The sequence below is a fragment of the Caloenas nicobarica genome, chromosome 19 (assembly GCF_036013445.1).
Source record: "Caloenas nicobarica isolate bCalNic1 chromosome 19, bCalNic1.hap1, whole genome shotgun sequence".
In the NCBI taxonomy this organism is placed as follows: Eukaryota; Metazoa; Chordata; class Aves; order Columbiformes; family Columbidae; genus Caloenas; species Caloenas nicobarica.
In genome coordinates this window covers 10,676,072-10,682,071 of record NC_088263.1, presented here as the reverse complement: position 1 = coordinate 10,682,071, position 6,000 = coordinate 10,676,072, and positions in this window count along the sequence as shown.

Below are 6,000 nucleotides of genomic sequence, written 5' to 3'. Positions count from 1 at the left end.
AGGCAGAAGTATGGGAGCATACTGATATCTCCACCATATAATTTTAAGTAACACCACAAAAGACTCAGAACTAGATTCAAAAGAGCGTTTCCAGCAGGACGTTATCCCCGTTTTAGAGAAAGGGAACATATTCGCTGGCTTGCAATACTGTTTGCTGCAGTTTACTATTTAAAGTTCCCCCATTGAATACAGAAGAGGCTGGTAAGCAACAGACACTAATCAATGACAATATGCAGACAATCCCCAAGTTAGCCAGGAACCCCTACGTTCTTAATCAAGTGAGAAGGCTTCTTCCCCAACCAGGTGTTGGCCATGAGGCACGTCTTATGTGAAATTCTCAGACAAAAGGGAAGTACAAACAAGAACGGACAGATCTGGAACTTGCCCTTGTGTCAATCAGGGGTAACACTACTGATGTCTTCTGAACATCAATGCAGGAAGATCAGTAAAAGAAATGTGTGGGCCATCAACTCCATTTTATATATGCAAGTTCAGAACAGCTACTGCTGTCTAGCACTAGCTGTTGCCAGAAAGGTAAGTTAGAATGTCATGCTTCAGCAATCATACGGAATTACAGTGATATAAAATGAGTATAAATTACATAAGACTCAGGCTCCTTCTATTTAGTCACGGTTATGCTGTTGAAAATTATAGTAATTTGAATATTTGATCAGCTTTCAACACAGCAATATTAATTCAATCTTGATTTTAACATTACGTAGTTCAATTTTTATACAAACACATACTTTCCCATTGTTAAAACAACCAGCTTATATCACAGAAGTGCTATTTGATGTGTTCTTAATAACAATTTTAAAATAATAGCTTATGACAACATGTTTCCTGATGACATCTTAATAAGTAGTGGGCCATCAATAGTTATCATGTTACCCCATGCTATGGCAGAAAGGATAAACAGATTCCCCCTTAGAAGGGCAGTGAAGCTGACACTGCTAGTGGTCTTTTGGTTTATGGTGATTGCAGTGATTATACTTAAACTCTGGTTCAGAACATGTTTTATTTTTATATAAAAAGTTGTGGTAACTGCCACTAAAAACTCAAAATGGACAAACCTGAAAAAAATTAGGATCTTATCAACTCTATGAGGTGGGAAAAAACTGAGGAAAATCATAGAGCTTACACCAATACTTCATACCAAGATTTTATTATTTTTATTTCTAAAATGAACACAACAAAGTATAAAAGCATAATTTAAATAACAAACATTACCAAGTCAGAAACACTGTATGTTGTAAATTCCTTGTTCATTTGTTTGTTAGTTCATTCTTTTGTTCATTAACTCCTTCCTTCCTTCCTTCCTTCCTTCCTTCCTTCTTTCCTTCCTTCCTCACTTTCCTTCCTTCCTTCATCACTTTCCTTCCTTCTTTATATCTTTCCTTCTCTTTCTTTCACACTATCTGATGAGTTCAACGGCTGAAGCTGGGCAATCTGCTGTACAAGAGTTTAGTATCAGATGAAGTAAGTACTTCCCTCTGCTCCAACAACTTATGTCTTGCTGTTCTGGATTTCTCCTAAGTATCCTTGTTCTTCCAGGCTCATTAGTAACTTAGAGGGACTTGAATGTAGCAGTCTGATTTACATCAGTGATCTTATTCCTTTCAGCACAGGAGGGTTATCTTTTCTGTGACAAAGGCTATCACAGATATGAATAACTATTTTCATACTGGGCTTTTTTTTTGTCTAGCTGGAATCACACCATCATAGATTTTGCCTCATAAATCTGAGTTCGCTTTATAGAGCAATAATGGTACAGTCAGCACTCTGCCATCACAGCAAGGTGAACAGAGAAGAGTAACTTAGGTCAGTTGCTTCTTTATTATTGGCAGATGAAATAGTGTCTTCAACAGCTTCAGAGCAAGAACCAGCTAGGCAGTGTGTTTTCACTCCGAAGGCACTGCCATTCTGAGAAGCCACAGCAAGAGGTTTTTGCTAGAGGCAAGGAGGGACATATAAGCCACAGAGTAAAGCAAACCACTGAGTAGGTGAGCTACTGTGATTACCTACTGTTATTTTAAAGCTGCTTGGGTGAAAATTTGGAGATTGAAATGCAGGGCTGTCCTCAGGCCTTTCCTCTGTTGGAAATTCTGGGTTTATTTGTGTTATTTATTTAATCCACAGAATTATGTTTTTTGTATAAAAATAGAATTATTGTTCTTCATTATAGCTTTCCTCACCACATTTAACTTTTCTCTTTAGTTCATCTCCAGGTACCTTTGGTGACATATTAATATGTACATGTATGTTCATGGTCCAGCCAGATGTGTGGGTGTTTTAGTCACTCAGTTTTGCGATTCTCCTAAAAAGGTCTAGGGAGTGCTTCTGACTTTGAGCTTAGAAGATCTGAGTAACCTTCAGCAACTTAAAGCTGACCTCTGAAGAATATGGCACATGGAAGATTTTGTCACCTGAAAATCACAAATGATTTACAGAATAACCATGGTACCAAAACATGGTTCTTTTAAAGCTAGTTGCAGCTTGTTTCCAGGGACATGGAGAAGGAGTCATTAGTTGTAACCAACATTCATAATAATGTTTTAGGGTATTGATAGTAATCACTTCTTTATAAAAACTTGTTCTGTTCCAGTGGTCCTAGTTGAATAATGATGGATGTTGATCCTCGGAGACATGTAAACTATATAAGAAAAATGTGCATCTCTAAAAACAGGGAGACATTTCTGCTGAAATGGAGTGTAACAAACATTTTCAGATAGAGTATAATAATTGTCTATAAGAAAAGAACTTGACAACCTATATAAAGCTTAAAAAGAGTGTAAACTTTGAAAATGTCAGATAAAGTATCGATAAAGAAAATGTCTTCAATTTAAAAATACACTTATGAAAAAGCATTGCCATATACAGTTCTAATTTAATTTTACTTTGGTAGGTAATTGTCTCCTTATGAGGAAAAGTTGAAGCTGCCATGCTGAGTTGATACAGAAATATCGGTCTTCAAGACAAAACCTGCTGGACAGTGCTCTGAGGTGCAAGTAAAGGTAAAAGCTTAAGAGATTTATAATGGAAAGAATTGGTCAAATGAGAGAAGAGGTATGTTACATGATACAGGCACAAAGATCGAACAGGTGAGAATAAAAATGAATGCGAGGAAGATGCAAACAGGAGACAGTATAAAAATGGTGTTGACTGCAATGTATGTGTAGCAGCCAACAAAGGGTGCTGACTCTGACAGAAAAATCACTGCACAGTTAAAGACAAAAACCAGGCAGTTCTGGTAGACATTTTGCTAGTCTCCCCATAAAATCGAATAAGCTTTTTCTGTTAATCATAGGAGATTCTGATGGGGGAAATGTAGCCTGTTGAGAAACAGTAGCACAAGGAAATGTTTGCCATATTTAGATCTCCTTTCACTAAAAAATGGAGAGGTCATTTCAGGTCAATCATCCTGGGCTCTTTTCTTTAGGGGAATGAGTCTCCAGCATGGCTCTTTATATTAAAGGATTTCATGGGCCTGAGTTATAGCTATTGGTATAATCACAGGTTTCAGAAATAAGAATAGTTATTTCTTATTTCTTTGTGAATGGAGAATGAAAAGGTCATTCAGTGTATGGTACTTCAAACACTTAAAAGGAAAGGTATTTTACTGCTTACTTAGCTTTTTATGTACATAGGAAGTATGCATAATATTGCCACAGTGCTATGCAGAAATGGAAAGAGCCTTTTTTTTTAATGAGAAAACTTGAGATACATCTGCATTTCTTACTTTGACCATAACATCATAAGGTTTATGAAATCACAGAAGACACAAAGAAGGTATATAAGAAACAGCCCTTCCCTGGCACTTCCAATACAGTATTTGGTGAAGAGCCAAATGAAATTACTGTGGCAGGTTCAACACAACCAAAAGGAGGGTTTTTTTCACCTGGCATGAGATTAAGCTATGGAAACTCCACGCCATAGGAGGCAGTGTATTCTAAATTATACATGGTTTTAAAAGCAACTGAACAAATTAATGGAAGAAAAATCCTCTGAAAGCTATTAAATAGAAGGACCCTCCATGTTCTTACACTCTTCCAGAAACATCTGCCAGTGTTCAGTTATGGAGACAGAAGGCTTTTGATTTAACTCATTGGTTTTGTCTTTATGACTATTTGATTTTTGGTTTTGTGGGGGTTTTTTTTGGGTCAGTTTTTATATTTTCTTCTGTATTTTCCAAAGATCTGATGCAGTCTGTGCAATTACAGACTATAATTTCTTACCTTTAATGGAAAACAAGTAGATGTAACCCATTTCCATCCGTAAAAGTAGGTACACATGCCCATTTAAACATCTCTTGTTTCAGGGCACGAACTAAAGTCTCTGAAGGGTAACCAGCTACTCTAACAATGCCTGATAAATCACAGTCTGGGAGTGCTAAGCACAGGCTTTTCTCTGAAATGACATATGTGAACACTTCTGGAGGCTGTTTGCATGTAACATGGGCCAAAGACTCGATCCCTAACTCATGAGGCATATTGCTCGATAACGACAGTTACAAGCTTGGGTTGATAAAATAACTCGAGCTTCACATCTAAAAAGTATCTTTAATAAGCTTCCTATCAGTTTATAAACATTGGTAGAGATTTTCCTAATATTCACCCACTGAGAAATTTGGAAAAACCTACAAGAACATTACAATCAATACTATTCAGGTAGCGGTATATTCCAGTTCAAGGCATAACCTTTTTGATGAACCTTAACTATTGATCTATAAAGTCAGCATTTTTTTTCTTGCCACTCCCATTGGCTGAGATGTAGCAGAGAGCATTTCCCAAGTAAATTCAGATTACAGCATGCTTCAGAAGGGATGTCACTGACTGAGAAACAATTAACTATGTTTTCATGTACATTTGTTGCTGTGAGCGTGTGACTGATGCACTTGACGTCGCCGATATATTAAAACATAAGTTCAGCCACATTCACCCGAATTCATCCTAGACTGCACCTCTATTTCTTTGGTATTGAAGTAAGACTTCATGGTTAATCTGGAAGTATCCTAAGGCTTTCACCAATCTTTTAATTCCTGGATTATGTTCTTCTGCCTGAAGTTTCCCTTCTGCTTCCCTTTTGTTTGCTATTAATGCTTCATCTCTTCTGGGAGGGTGATTCACAGTTAATCAGCTCATCTATTCTGAGATATTCAAAAACACTGCTCCATGGACAGGCCAGCAGGCATCGCCACAACCCTTGTGTGGTTAAACCCTTCTTTTTCCTCAGGGGCTTCCCTGTCTCTGCTGCCCTGTAACTGTTACACAATTACCACCAAACCCTTGGGCCAGCTGCAGACATTAGTACCATCAACAGAACTGCAGAAAATGTTATTTGGGTTACCTAATGAGCAGCTTGTTTACATAAAAACACCAGGTAAAGCAGGAAAAAAAAGAAGAGCTCTCCATATCTGTTCATATTAATAAGTTTACCAAATCTTTAAAAGCACACTAAACAGAATGGAGCAAAACTAAAACTGTGAGTCTTTGGCCCTACTTCTTAAATTTAATGTCAAAGGGTGATGAAATTTAGAATCTGTGTTGGCCACTCTTAAGATGTTATGGGTTTTTTTTTCATATTGTTATTTTACACTGCACCAGCATTGTATTTAACAGCTTCCTTTTTTTTTTCCTTATTACTGATTGGGGTTTTTTTGCTTTTATAACCCATTTTAACAATATTTCTATAAACTTACCTTCATTTGACAGTTACACATATAACCTTTAGTATACTTATTTATTTAAAGAGGAAGAATATCTCTGGTCTGAACACAGTAATTTTGGTTACAAATCTATGTGATATTGATATGGGTATTTTTGTGTGAGACACGGAACACCAGTTTAGATCACCTTTCTACAACACATGAGGGAGCAGCCAAGGACACATAAACCCTATAGAAGGCTGGTCGGGAGCTGTGGGTGACCACAACGCGGCTGGGCAGCGAGCTCAGGGACCAGGCACAGCCCCCAGACGGGAGCTGGGCAAGGGGTGCCCACA